The 13,399-nt window shown below is 40.3% G+C and overlaps 1 protein-coding gene across 1 annotated transcript in view; it reads left to right on the top strand.

The window, feature by feature from the left end:
- Positions 1-8: 8 nt before the first annotated feature.
- The window catches only part of LOC102243001 (cytochrome c oxidase assembly protein COX16 homolog, mitochondrial), a 33,967-nt gene continuing 20,576 nt past the window's right edge, over positions 9-13,399 (top strand). The window contains exon 1 of the mRNA XM_005877956.2: positions 9-556. The gene's annotated coding sequence lies outside the window, so the exon portion shown is untranslated. The remainder of the gene's footprint in view (positions 557-13,399) is intronic.

Genomic DNA, 13,399 nt, shown 5'->3' with positions numbered 1-13,399 from the left:
TTTACACATGTACACACATATGTGGATAAATGATAGTATAGTAGTGAAGCCTTATGGAGAGTTAAAGAGGTAGAAAGCTGCTCTGGTTTCTAGATTTCTGGTGGAAAGGGTGATCTAAATTGAGGGAGTAAGAGAGTGAGCCTGACAGGATGCCCAGTTTGAGTCATAAGAAAAAGGAAGGAAAACTGAAGCAACTAGTTTAAAACCTTAGAATTCTTATTTCTCATAACACTTAAGGTGAAGTTGAGGCAAAATGCCATAATCCAGCTTTGCGCAAGTCAATCTGTCGGAAAACCTTTGAGGTTTAGAGATAAATCTTACCAATCTCCGGCCTACCTTAGTGACTTTTTGGATACCTCACAGCCTGTGAAAGGATCAGCTGGAATGATTGTGGTCAGAGCTGTAGTGACGGGGACAAAACAACCCAGTGAAAACTCCACAAAGGAAAAAGTAGTGCCTCCAAGGTGGTGCCTGAGTCCCCAGGCTGCTAACACGTCCCCCAGGGCTAATAACAGGCAAACTCTGAGCGAGGGAACTGCTCTTGGCCGGGTGGGCATGAAACCAGCTTTGCTTCTGATTCAGTTCCGTTTAGAGAGTTTGGATTGCTAGTTTGTAATTTTTTTTTTTTTTTTGAAAAAAACACACGAAACACTGGTTTTGGTTTTAATGAATGAACCATTTTGCAGGGAAGGGGAAGAAATGAGTTGTGTTTGTTTTAGGGGGGAGGGAACTTTCATAGGGAAACCTTGAGAGCAAGATGCAGATGAATGGATGCTGCGGAATACTGAGGTTAATAATGAGGTGGGAACCATCCTGTGGAAGTGGTATTGAAGGGTGGCTTTAAAGCATTAAGGAGAGCTGAACCAAGACTAATTTTCTGGCTTTAAGAAAAACAGTTCCATCTTCCAAACATATCAGCTAGACTATAGGCCTTATACATACAATCTTGACAACAAGAATGTGAGGACTTCCCCTTGGGCAATCAGTTGTGTCTATTTTTTGGCATAGATGATCTAACAAGTATTTTACAAATGTTGATTGGACATCAGCTTTGTTACGACACTTTTACAAAGAAAGAAAATACATATTGCCTCCATCCTAAAGGTTTTTTTGGTTCCAGTTGGGAACCAAACCTATATACATAAAAAGGGAATTTGCATAGTCAGGGCAATGTAAGTTTGGTGTCAAATGTACAGTGCAGACAGCAAAAGGGAACAGAACTGAGCAACCATCACTGAGAACGTTCCGTGGAGGAAGGGGACAAGTTAAGGACCCTTGAGGAGCTCACAGTCTAGTTATCAGGTTAAGTAACAGTTGAACACAATAATAAAAGAAATGGTACTCAGCACAACACAATGCAGCCATCACACTTCTTTAAGGTATTCAGAAAAAGAAAGCCATTGCATAATAACATGAGGCCAGAGTGGAAAGGGAAGGCTTTTAAAAATAAAAATCCCAGTAAGACCTTGCCTCTGGGTCAACTATTCCTGTAGGGAGAAACTTGCTTTAAACAATCCTGATGTGACTTACGCCTTTAAACCTGAACTGGTCACCTAGACGCTTGGCATTTGTACATTCCTCAGAGAAACACTGACAGTATTCCAGTTCTCACCCCCACCCGCCCACTGTGGGGGCTCAGCCTCGGGGTCCTCCCTGCACCTGGAGTGTGTGTAGCCGTTTCACTTCTGTAGGGGCCTGCTGGCCTCCCAGGGTTCACCTCAGGGTGTGCACATTAACTCGTGAGAGGACCTGAGACACACATACCAAACGAAGCAAAGGGGCAAGCAGGAAGGAAAGCTCTTTTTGGTTTTTTATTTGTTGGTATATATAAATAAAGAGAACACCTATCCCACTGCTGGTAGAAGTTTAGCTTTGGTTGATAATAGGGATCCTGATGCGTTTTAATAATTTTGGTTTTCCCTGGATTTAAATAGCATCTAAAGATCAATATATTGACATTTTAGGCAGGTGTGCTATATTTTTATTTCTCATTCTCTAGAAGACTACATTATCATAGATAAGATGTCGGAATCCATTGTAGGTCTTTAAAAAAAAAATCCATGCTCTATGAATTGAATTGAATATTCCTGCCACTTTATAGATTGTGTCATTCCTACTACCTGAACTACTGTGTTCAAAGTTTTAAAGTATTTTTAAGACCATGTACTTAGAACACTTCTCTATATCATCCTATCTTATACATATAATCCTAATAAGATATTGTTTGCTTCAATCGTCTATTTCCTTTTCCTGCCAAGTTTTAATCTGTGCTATTAATTTAATTAATCACACCCTCTAGTCATGCGTAATGAAAAGGGAGATTAATATTTGTTACTGCATTTGTGCCAGGTACTGTACTAAACCCTGATAGGTAACACTAATTGTTCATGCCTCACAACTCTGGGATCTAAGTATTGTTATAAAGACACTAAAGAAAAGAGAATAAAATTACTTTCCTAAGATTGCATAGGTGGTAATAACAGAACCAAGATGTAAACTCATGTCTTCAGGTGCCATCATCAGTGGTACTTCCTCACTGGCAGTGGTTCTCAAACTGAGGTCTGGTTAAAAGCATCAGCATCGCCTGAGAACTTGCTAGAAAAGCAAATTTGGGGGCTTAACCCAGACCTATTGACTCAGAAACAGTAGGGCACCCAGCAATCTGTAATAATACCTCCAGGTGACGGATTTAGCTGAAGTTTAAGAATCACTTCTGAATGCCAATAATTGTACCCATTTTCTCAGGTTAGAATTACCTGGAGAGCTTATAAGAATTCCGATGACCGGGCTGTATCTAGGCCAATTCAATACAATCTCGGGGTGTGGAAGTCAGGCACCATAAAATAAAGTTTACCAGGTGATTCTAGTTACAGTGTCAGTAAAAAAAAAAAAAAAGCAAACCCAAAAAACAAAAAAGCAACAACAAAAAACCACAAAACAAAAAATACTCTGGCATTTAAACCTAGACACCATTAAAGTTACATACAGACATGGCTCCAGCCAAAAATGAGAATTTCACTTGGGCCTTTTTATTTTCTTAAAATGGAAGCTTATATTGCAATTTTCCCTCTACTTTTATTAAAAAAAATACGTTTTTATTGATTTTTAGAGAAAGGAAGGGAGAGAAAAAGAGAAATATCAGGGATGAGAATCATTAATTGACTGCCTCTCCTAGGGATCGAGGCCACAACCCATGCATGTGCCCTGACTAGAAATCAAACTGGTGACCTCTTGATTCCTGAGTCAGCGCTCAACTGCTGAGCCACTCTGGCCGGGCCACTTGGGCCTTTATAGAGCCCAGCTCTCTGTGAGCTTCTGCCCAAAGTATAGATGTGGAATAAGAAGTGGAACATTTTTTGGCTTCTGTTTTGCTAATGACTGATCAACCTCCAGCAAAATGTCATAGTGTTTCAGGTTGTGCATCTATTAAATCAGAACCAAACTGTAGAACACTGGAGCAGAAGGAACCAGAAAGATTCTAGGATGTATTTGTCTCAAAGATGAGAACATCAAGGCTCAGGGATATGAGCTAACTTAAACCAGATCACACACACACTTGCTTTGTTGCATAAGTGCTCTTTCTGTCTCATCTTTATGTCTTGAATGTATCCACTACATGAACATATACAAAACTCTCTCTCTTTTTTTTTTTAAATCTCAATCCACTTCTATCTTCTCTCTGGGTCTTAAATAAAGACCAAAGGAACTGATTGACTACACAAGTGTGTTGCAAGCTTCATGCATAATTGGGAGATGCCACAGAATAAACTGAGAAAGATCTAACATCAATTAAATGAGCTCTTCTGAGACTAATTCCAATAGTTCTAGAGAAGTATGTTTTTTGACATTGGACATCGTTTTTGTGTAAGTAAGCAAATTAAGATATAATTTCATGTGGAGCCAATAAAGATTTTATTCTAGTCAAATCTAATCACACTTACCTTTGTACAGATGAGGGTTTTCTCTTCCATCAGCAAATGAGTGCATGCTGGGTGCTGAAGATACAAGCTAAGATTTCATTATTGGAAAGTGGTGGAGTATTTATTGGTGATGTTGATGTTAAATTATTTTTCTAACATTACCAAGAAGCAGAATATTGAGTTATCAAACTCTTTACCTCTCAGCTATAAGTTGAAAGGTGATTATGATCTTGGGTGAGCCCCTTTTGCTGTTTCTCTGCAAATCTGAGAGACCAGCATTTACATTCAAAAGGGCAATTGTGATCCAAAGGGAGCCAGTATTTTAAAAGGAATTCTGTTCTGATTGGAACCAGGTTCTTAACTGCCATAAACTCTTGCCTGATGTTGATATTTATATTTGGGCTACAAAGCACCTAATCTCTTACCTGATGCACTTGATGATAATGTAATCCTATATAATAAAAAGCTAATATGCAAATCAACCAAATGGCGGAATGACCAGTCACTATGACGTGCACTTACCACCAGGGGGCAGATGCTCAACGCAAGAGCTGCCCCCTCGTGGTCAGTGAGCCAAAAGCCGGGCTCATGGCTGGTGAGCGCAGCTTCTCCTGCCTCCGTGGCAGGGCTAAGGCTGTCCGACTGACGGACATCCCCTGAGGGCTACTGGAGAGAGGGTGCAGGCCAGGCTGAGGGACCCTCCACTCCTGAGTGCACGAATTTTGTGCACTGGGCCTCTTGTAACATATAAGAATGTATTGCTGTGCCTAAGGAATCAAGTTATACCAAACATCAGGTCTTGTTTCTCTAAATGTTGTCCTTACTGTTCATGTTCTTTTTGCTGAGTGAAAAGGGAGAGGACTGGATAATGTTTTCAGATGCAAATCGATCATTAACAGAGTCATGTACAAAAGAACTCTGTAGTTACTGTAATTATTAAATGTATTGACCAATCAGGAAAATTGAATAATCCTTCTTAGTTTGCAGATTGGCAAATGGAATCACACAACTCCATTTTAATTCTGTATCTGCAATGCTGATTTGAATATGAAATTCTTACTACTGGTTATTTGTGCATTTTACCCCTGGGCCATATTAGTTCTTATAAAATTATTATCCTTATGAACCTTATTTTATTTTGCTTCCTTTCTACTTTGACCCTAGTGTCACATTGCATGCCTGGATCTAAATAGCAAGTAGATGCCCTATAGCATCTTGGGAGATACACGGGCATAAAACTACTTCTAGGAAATATAACTACAAATTAAATATGTTAGTGAGGCCATCAACTGGATGATAATTTCCTAAGCTTTGCTATTTGATACCAGATAGAGCAAATGAGATCCTAGTGTATCTAACTGTACCTCACTCAATACTGGCATCTAATAAAAACTTGTTGCATTTGTCAGTGATCTTTATAATTTTTCCACCTTATTTTGGAGATTATTGAATTTTTTTTCTTTTTGCCAACTTCTTAAGAGTAGTGCCTCTGACAAAACAATGGAAAGAGGAAAGAAAACTCTAAATGATCAATTTGAGGCTTATCTTTGACTAAGGAGATAAGGAAGGGCACTATCATGTACCACTATTAACTGGCTAACAATTATTGAGCTCCTTTCAGTATTTCAGCTACTATCCTAAGCATGTGTTCATTTAAGCCTCACAACAACTGTTGTCATTATTCCCATTTTACAGTGAGATGAGCGAGGCTTTGAGAGATTAATCCACCCAAGTTATACAGCTAGAACCTGCATACATAACCATGGCACTGTACTGTCCCTAGTCGCCATGGTGTCAGGCACTGCCCTGGGGTGCTCTTTTGCATAACTAAGGTAAAAAAACATCTCCCCATTATGTAACATAGTATCAGTTATCCCATTTTTACAGATAAGGTAACTCACGGTTTAAAGAGGTTAACTTGCTCATCATACATAGCTAGTTAGTTCCAGATCTGGGAATTTACTTAAAGCCAATGAGAAGTTCACTTCTCACCATTTCAGAAAATGAAAGTTTAGTTTACTGAATTTGGTTCAACCATGCTAGCTCAGCCTTCCATTGTGGATAATAGGGAATTGGCTACACAAGGTTACAAAATAGCAGTAGCTGTACCCTTCTGTATTTACATACAACATTTGAAGGCAGTTGCCAACCTTTCGTATCTTACTTCTGGCCCCTTCATCCCCCAAAGCCTTAAAAGATACACAGAGGCAGAAATGGGTTTGTGCCATAGGATGAAAAAGGGTTTGTCAGAACTGAATATTGACTCTGCTTATAGCTGACTTTGATGCGAACAGGAAAGGCAGTTTACACTGGTCATTATGGCTCTGTCACAGAGCTTAAGCAAAGTGCAGGCCTGGAGTCCAAGTGCTAATCTGTACCTGCTGTGTGTGCAGAATGGCCACCTTCTCCATGATGGGTGAAGAACATATGTCAGTTTTCAACTATATAACAAGCCACTGCAAAATTAAGTCACTTAAAACAATATTTTAATAAACTTTTAAAAGATTCCATGGGCTGCCTGAGTGTTTCTCCTCCTGATACCACCTGGGGTCACATGCAGCTGCATTTATCTGATGGCAGAGCAGAGGGTAGGTGGAAATTAGTGCTGACTACTAGCTAGGTGCCTTGGTTCTTCTCCACATTGCCTTTCATTTTACAATCCACTAGATTGGGCTCCTCACAGACTGGGGCAGGGGAGGGGGGCCTTAGGGAAGTGTTTCCAGAAGGCCAGCCCCAATGTGGAAAGCACTAATCAAGCTTTGCATTCTGCACATTGCTGACGTCCTATTCGCCAGACCAAGCCTGGCCAAGCCCAGAGTCACCATGAAAGGGGCCCTAAACTCCACCCCTTGATGGGAGATAGTGCAAAGAATTTGTGATCCTTTTTAATCTGTTACAGAAAGAATTTCTGGGAGATAGTGCAAAGAATTTGTGATCCTTTTTAATCCTTTTTAATCTGTTACAGAAAGAATTTGAACAGCAAAAACCAGGGCTCAGCAAACTTTTTCGTAAAGGACCAGAGAGTAAATATTTAAGACTTATGGGCTTTGGTTCTTTGCAGTTTTAGTGTAATAGCAACCATAGACTGCATCTAAGCAAAAGTGTGGCTGTGTTCCAGTAAAACTTTATTTACAAAACCAGCAGGCCCTGCCAGACTAGAGTTTGAGGACCGCTAACAACGACTATTGCAGGTTGAGATGGACTTTCAGGAGTAAATTTGAGAGGAGAAAGTTCCCAAATGTTGGTCTCTTTTGAGTTCCAGATTGAAGAACATTGACACATTTCCTAGGAGTGTGTGTGTGTGTGTGTGTGTGTGTGTGTGTGTGTGTGTTTAAAAATCTTTTATCCAAGAAAGCCAGAGAAAGTCCAACAAAAATTTCCCCTTGTGTAATTCTGGAAATGAGTTGAAGAATGACCATTGTCAGACCTGACTGAGCCCCCATCATGGCCAGGACACCACTCAAAATTCAAGGACTCACATAAAAATACTAGTGATATTATGTACTCACCAGGCACTTTGTAGTGGAAGTCACTTGGTGTTTAAAAAAACCTTATTAGATTGAGATTATTCCCCAATTTTAAAGATGGAAAAAGAGGAGGTTACACTTGTGAAATTCCTGTCCCTTGTTAGTGTCATTGGGTTTTAACACTCAAGATTTGAAGCCAAAAGCAGAACTTTTTCTGTGTTCCTTATACTCTACCATATTGCCCTTGCCTTTTGAGTTTAAGAAGAAAGTAATGTATGTAGAAGAAAACTTACTCATGGAACAATTACGGACTACTAGTTACTAAAAATAGTGTCTCTCTGGGTGCAGATGGAAGAAGGAATACAAAAGGATAGGTAGCTTTCTCCTCTTGTTTACCAAAATACAAAATATGTTTTCATTGATTTCAGAGAAGAGAGAGAGAGAGAGAGAGAGAGAGAGAGAGAGGAGAGAGGAGAGAGATAATGATGAGAGAGAATCATTGATCGGCTGCCTCCTGCATGCCCCACACTGGGGATTGAGCCTGCAATCAGGCATGTGCCCTGACTGAGAATCGAACCATGACCTCCTGGTTTATAGGTTGACAATCAACCACTGAGCCACACTGACTGGGCCCTCCTACCTCTTTTAAATAGTGTGTATTAATAGGATACTTGAGGTGTAGTAAGGCCAAAAGATCAGGAGTCAACCAACTTTGAAATGACAGTTTGTTACAGTTCCCAAGGGGACACACCATGCTGTGGGGCCACACAGGGAAGTACTGACATTAGTCACAAGGCAGAGGGAGAGGGAGGACCTGCAGGCAAGAGCCTTCATTGTGGTTTTCATAGGAAGGAACAGGCAAGGCCAGGTGAGCAGACTTCGGACTGGCTAACTTGAGTAATGTCAGTGGTCTCTGGCATAGGGCTGCCCCCAGTTGTCTGGTACCTGGCCTTGGGGTGATTAGAGCCTGTGAATAATGACCCTGAGTGTGGGAGCTCAATGAAGAAGGTGGCTGGAATGTGGGCTCTGGATTAGTCGGTTTGTATTTGAAAAGGGCACGCATGTTTGACTCCCAGTCAGGGCACATATCTAGCTTGTGGGTTCAATCCCCAGTCGGGGCGAGTAAGGGAGGCAACCGATCAATGTTTCTTACTCCCTTCCTCTCTCGCTCTCAAGTCAATTTTAAAAATACATATCTTCAGATGAGGGTTAAAAGAAGAAGAAAAAAAGTGTGCTCATGATAGCATTGTTTACTATCTCTAAAAATTAGCTGACCCCGAGAGGGTCATATGTCAGAGCATCAAAATACAGACAATACAAGACATAGTGAATGCACTACCACGACTACTATAGAGGGTTCTCTGTCTCTCTAATTTCTGCCTTTACTCCCAAACCTAAGATGGGCTCTAGTTGCCAGGGCAATTGAAGGTTAGAGTTTTCCTGATGTGCTCTCCCTGATGAAATTTGTTGCAATGTAGGTAATAGAACACTTAGAAACAATGCAATTAACTGTGATTTTTTTGTTTTGTTTTATTAATATGTACAGAAGAGACCTCTAGCACTTTTGTACAGAAAAGTTAGCTTTGATTTTCTCCAAGGTGTTACACAACAATTTTTTCTTTGACATAGCATTGTCACCTTTCCCGTTGCTACTTCATTTATTTTTCCAAAATTTATGGATTGTGGTTTAGGACTACAAAGGAAATCATGGAGGACAGAAATGTATTAGACATGACCCCATTCATGCTATAGTTTATATTCCATAATAAAGTAATAAGACAATACATGAATAATTCTAAAACTAGAATGTTAATGATCACTATCACAAGAGAAATGTGTGCATTAAAAGAGAAACAGTTGATTCCCTCGCTGATTAATGTCAAGGACTTAATTTTAACTGGTTTCAAATCGGACTGAACTTGAAACTGAGTAGCCAATTCTTAACCACTCTAGTTCTAGCCATAGAAGTTAAGTTAGGACAGCCCAGCTGGCATGGCTCAGTGGTTGAGCACCGACCTATGAACCAGGAGGTCACAGTTCTATTCCTGATGAGGGCATATGCCCAGGTTGAGGGCTCAGTCCCCAGTGTGGGATGTGCAAGAGGCAGCCAATCAATAATTTCCTCTCATCATTAATGTTTCTATATCTCTTTCCCTTCCTCTTTGAATTTATATAATTAAAAAGTAGAATGGGAGGCAGAGAGTGAGGGAAAAGAAAAGAAGGAATACATCTTCATGGCATGCTGACTTTGAGTTGTACAAAAACCATTGAGGCTACTGGATATGTACCAGAAATCATCCACACTATGATAACATTTGAAGCCAAGGTAAGAGTTGAGTTTACCTAGGGAAAGAAAATAGAGCAGTGGTTCTCACACTGTAATCTTCAGATGAGCAGCAGCAGCATTATCTGGAAGCCTGTTAGAAAAGTCCATTTTCAGGTCCCATTCTAGATGTACTGAATTAGAAACTTTTGGGATGGGGCCGAGAAATCTGTGTTTTAATAAACTCTCCAGGGGATTCTGTGCACACTACAGTTTGAGAGTCACTGGGGCAGAACAAAAATGGAAAAAAGCTAAGAACTCCAGTTTTCAGTCTATAACGCTGAAGAAGAGAAAAGAAGAGAACCAAACATCCATGGAGGAGGGAATTTCAAGAAGGAGATACTAGTAGTCAATGCTATTGTCAAATGCTACAGGAAGTTTAGTAGCAGTTGGGGCATTTGTACTACTTTACAAAGTGTGAACTCGTGCAAGCCTCTTACTCTTCCTGATCCTCAATTTGCTCACCTGTAAAATGAGTCTGCAATCAAGCTCTTTTAAAGTTTATAAGGTTTTTCACCCTAGCCGGTTTGGCTCAGTGGATAGAACATCAGCCTGAGGACTGAAGGGTCCCGGGTTCAATTCTGATCAAGGGCACTGCCCAGATTTCGGGCTGGATTCCCAGTGTGGGGCATGCAGGAGGCAGCCAATCAATGATTCTCCTCATCATTGATGTCTCTCTCTCTCTCTCTCTCTCTCTCTCTCTCTCTCTCTCCCTTTCTCTTTGAAATAAATAAAATATATTTTACAAAATTAAAAAAATTATAAGGTTTTTGAGTGAATCAAGTTAGATATTATATGTCAATTATGGAGTCATAAAAACTCATGAAGAAGCTAATCTTTCCATACCATAGCCATTACATCTGGCCATAGCTCTAAAACCTGACCTCGGTGCTAAGGCTCTCAAGATTGGTGATTTTGATACCTCTCATGTACCTGCATGAGTTAGTGATGGTAGAGCAGATACTGGAGGGCAACTTGCCTAGATATCTATCAAGAACATACCAGTCCTGAGGGACTGGCTTGGGTGGTAGAGATGCCTTGTTTCCTGCATATAAATTTTATATCCTCCCACTTGGAAGTGTGACAGTTATAATGGCTGAGTCAACATTTGGATTGTTTATTAACACTGGAAACATACAGATGAGATTTGAGTCATATTTCTGAGAAGGCAATAGAGCCCATACTGATGAGATATTTTGTGCATTTTTTAAAAATGAGAATTGTAAAAGTGATGACAAATGTCACTCGATTTAACAGAAAAAGAAACTGAGATACACCATAGTAATGCTTAAGGTGTGTACTAAGCATAGAAAATAGAATTTCCCACCTATGTAATAATATCCAATATGTGCTTAAATTCCTCACTGCCCCAAAATTTGTCCCCTGACAATCTTCCAGCATACTTGTAATTCTTACAATTTAATTGCATCTTCAGGACCATCTCAAAGTTCTCAATAAATGTTTATTTGAATGATTGAACAAATGAGAGGCTGAAGACTTGTATTCACTTAAATAGAATATATGCTCCATCTGAAAAGGGTAACAGATTATTAGCTATAACATTACCGAGAGTTTATGTATATTATTTAATCCATTATTAGCTACTAGCTGAGTATGGGGCTTTATTGGAGTTGGATCCAGTATGGTGATGTTTTTATATAGTTAAAAGGTAGGAAAAGGTCTAGACTTAATTTTTTGTTAATCCTCACCTGAGGATATTTTTCCATTGATTTTTAGAGAGAGTGGAAAGGAGAGGAAGAGACAGAGAGAAACATTGATGTGAGAGAGACACACTGATTGGTTGGTTGCTTCCCACATGTGCCCAGATCAGGGCCAGGGATCAAGCTGCAACTGGTACATAACCTTGACAAGAATTGAAGCCAGGACCCTTCAATTCACGGGATGATGCTTTACCCACTGAGCAAACTGGCTAAGGCAAGGTCTGGACTTTTAGAATAGCATGCTTGGCATCTAGTATCTGAGGGAAAGGGGATAAATAATACACTTAACTAACCTGGATGCTTTATGAGTTCTGAAATGTCAAAAGGAAATGAATGAAGAGAGAAGCAATGCCTAATACAAATTTAGCATATATCACAATACATCTTCTAATAAATGCTATGGCCCGATGTTTTTTTTTCTGCATATAGATTAATTAAACAAACACACAACAAAAGGCACAAGTCAAACAATCCAAAATAAAGTACAAAAGAATCACAACATTAAAGGAGACCCTGTTTATAAACCATAGCAATCCTGTTTATAACCCATCCCTTCAATCTGAATTTCCCCTTTATTCTACAAATGCACCCGACTCTCCTATAAATTTACATAATTTTCTCTCAGCACTCTCAAACTTCTCAGGTTAAGTCCTCTCACCTTTCTTACTGCTCCAGTCCCCAGGTTTGCAACATGTCTCTTCCTTGGCGAGATTGGATTGAGGGAAGATGGGAGAAACAGGAATAAGGAAAGGAATTAGCAGTCTTACTTTTATAAGCCTTGTCCTGATCATTCCAAAATCTCCCTTGGCTCAGTGTAGGTGATGCTTTTGAAGTGGGCAGGTTTGACTCATTTCCTTAGCCCAGAACCCAAAAGAAAACCCCAAGTTTCATATTCAAACTGAAGTATTCTTCCCACTGTGTTATTTTCATTTACTTATATGTTATCTAGAGCAACAATGACTTTATATACTAAAACTATAGAGTGATAGCTCTGTGATATATGTTAGTTAAAAGGAGGAATAATTTACATTGCCTGTGGAGTAAGGGAGGATTCAAGAACCTGGTGTTCCTGAAGCTGCATTTTGAAGATGTGGAAGTTCATGGAATACTCAGGGAATAATAGCTCCTCCAGGCTGGAGTATGAAGTGAAAGAGGAAAAGTGGCAGAAAAGACAGGTTAAAGTTAGTCATACCACAGAGGGCCTTAGATTCCTTGCTAAGAAAATTGGAGTGACTATGTCGTACTTGGTAGGTGAGGCTTTCTCTGACTCACCCCAGAAAATGGCACATGGGGGCGGTTTCCTAAACGATCACAGTAGTTAGACACATGTTCATTTGAGTGCCCATTAGATCGCCAGCTTCTTTCAGGCAGGGATCCTATATTTTCATCTTTATGTTCCTGGAGCCTTCAAATGACCTGCAAAAAGGTGTGCTAGTTTGAATGACTGCAGAATTGACATTCATGAATGAAGATTACAGGCTATTTCACAGTAAAAGCATTAAAAGTTCAGTGATAGCATGACACTATATTGATTACCATTCAACCTAACCTTTTGTGGCGATTTATGTATTTCTAAAAATTGATATTAAGCTGGTAAACTTCTCATCCCACAAATAGCCCTAGAAACGATCTCCAACTTTTTTCCTTAGCTGATTTTATCGAGAGGCTATGTCCCAGGGAGTGTTCTGAGAAGACGTAGGTCAAGACCCAGAACGTGGGAGGCGCCGGTGACCGCGAGTACAAACACCATTTAAATCCTTAAGTTCCTAAACCAAGCCAGCGCGCGGAACCAAAGCTCTGACACTCGAGTTTCCTGGCGGACGCGCGAGTCTGTTACGATGAGTCGATTGCTTTGGTCTGGCGGAAGCCCCACGGGGGCGGACCCAGCCCGGAGGGCGAGGAAGGTGATGAGCCTGGGGAGCCTGGGACGCCTGGTCTGGGAGGGAGGGAGGCTGAGCCCCTGAGGTT

The sequence above is a fragment of the Myotis brandtii genome, unplaced genomic scaffold (assembly GCF_000412655.1).
Source record: "Myotis brandtii unplaced genomic scaffold, ASM41265v1 scaffold536, whole genome shotgun sequence".
Taxonomy (NCBI): domain Eukaryota; kingdom Metazoa; phylum Chordata; class Mammalia; order Chiroptera; family Vespertilionidae; genus Myotis; species Myotis brandtii.
Note: the sequence above shows the minus strand (reverse complement) of the source record. Positions and strands in the feature narration are given on the sequence as shown.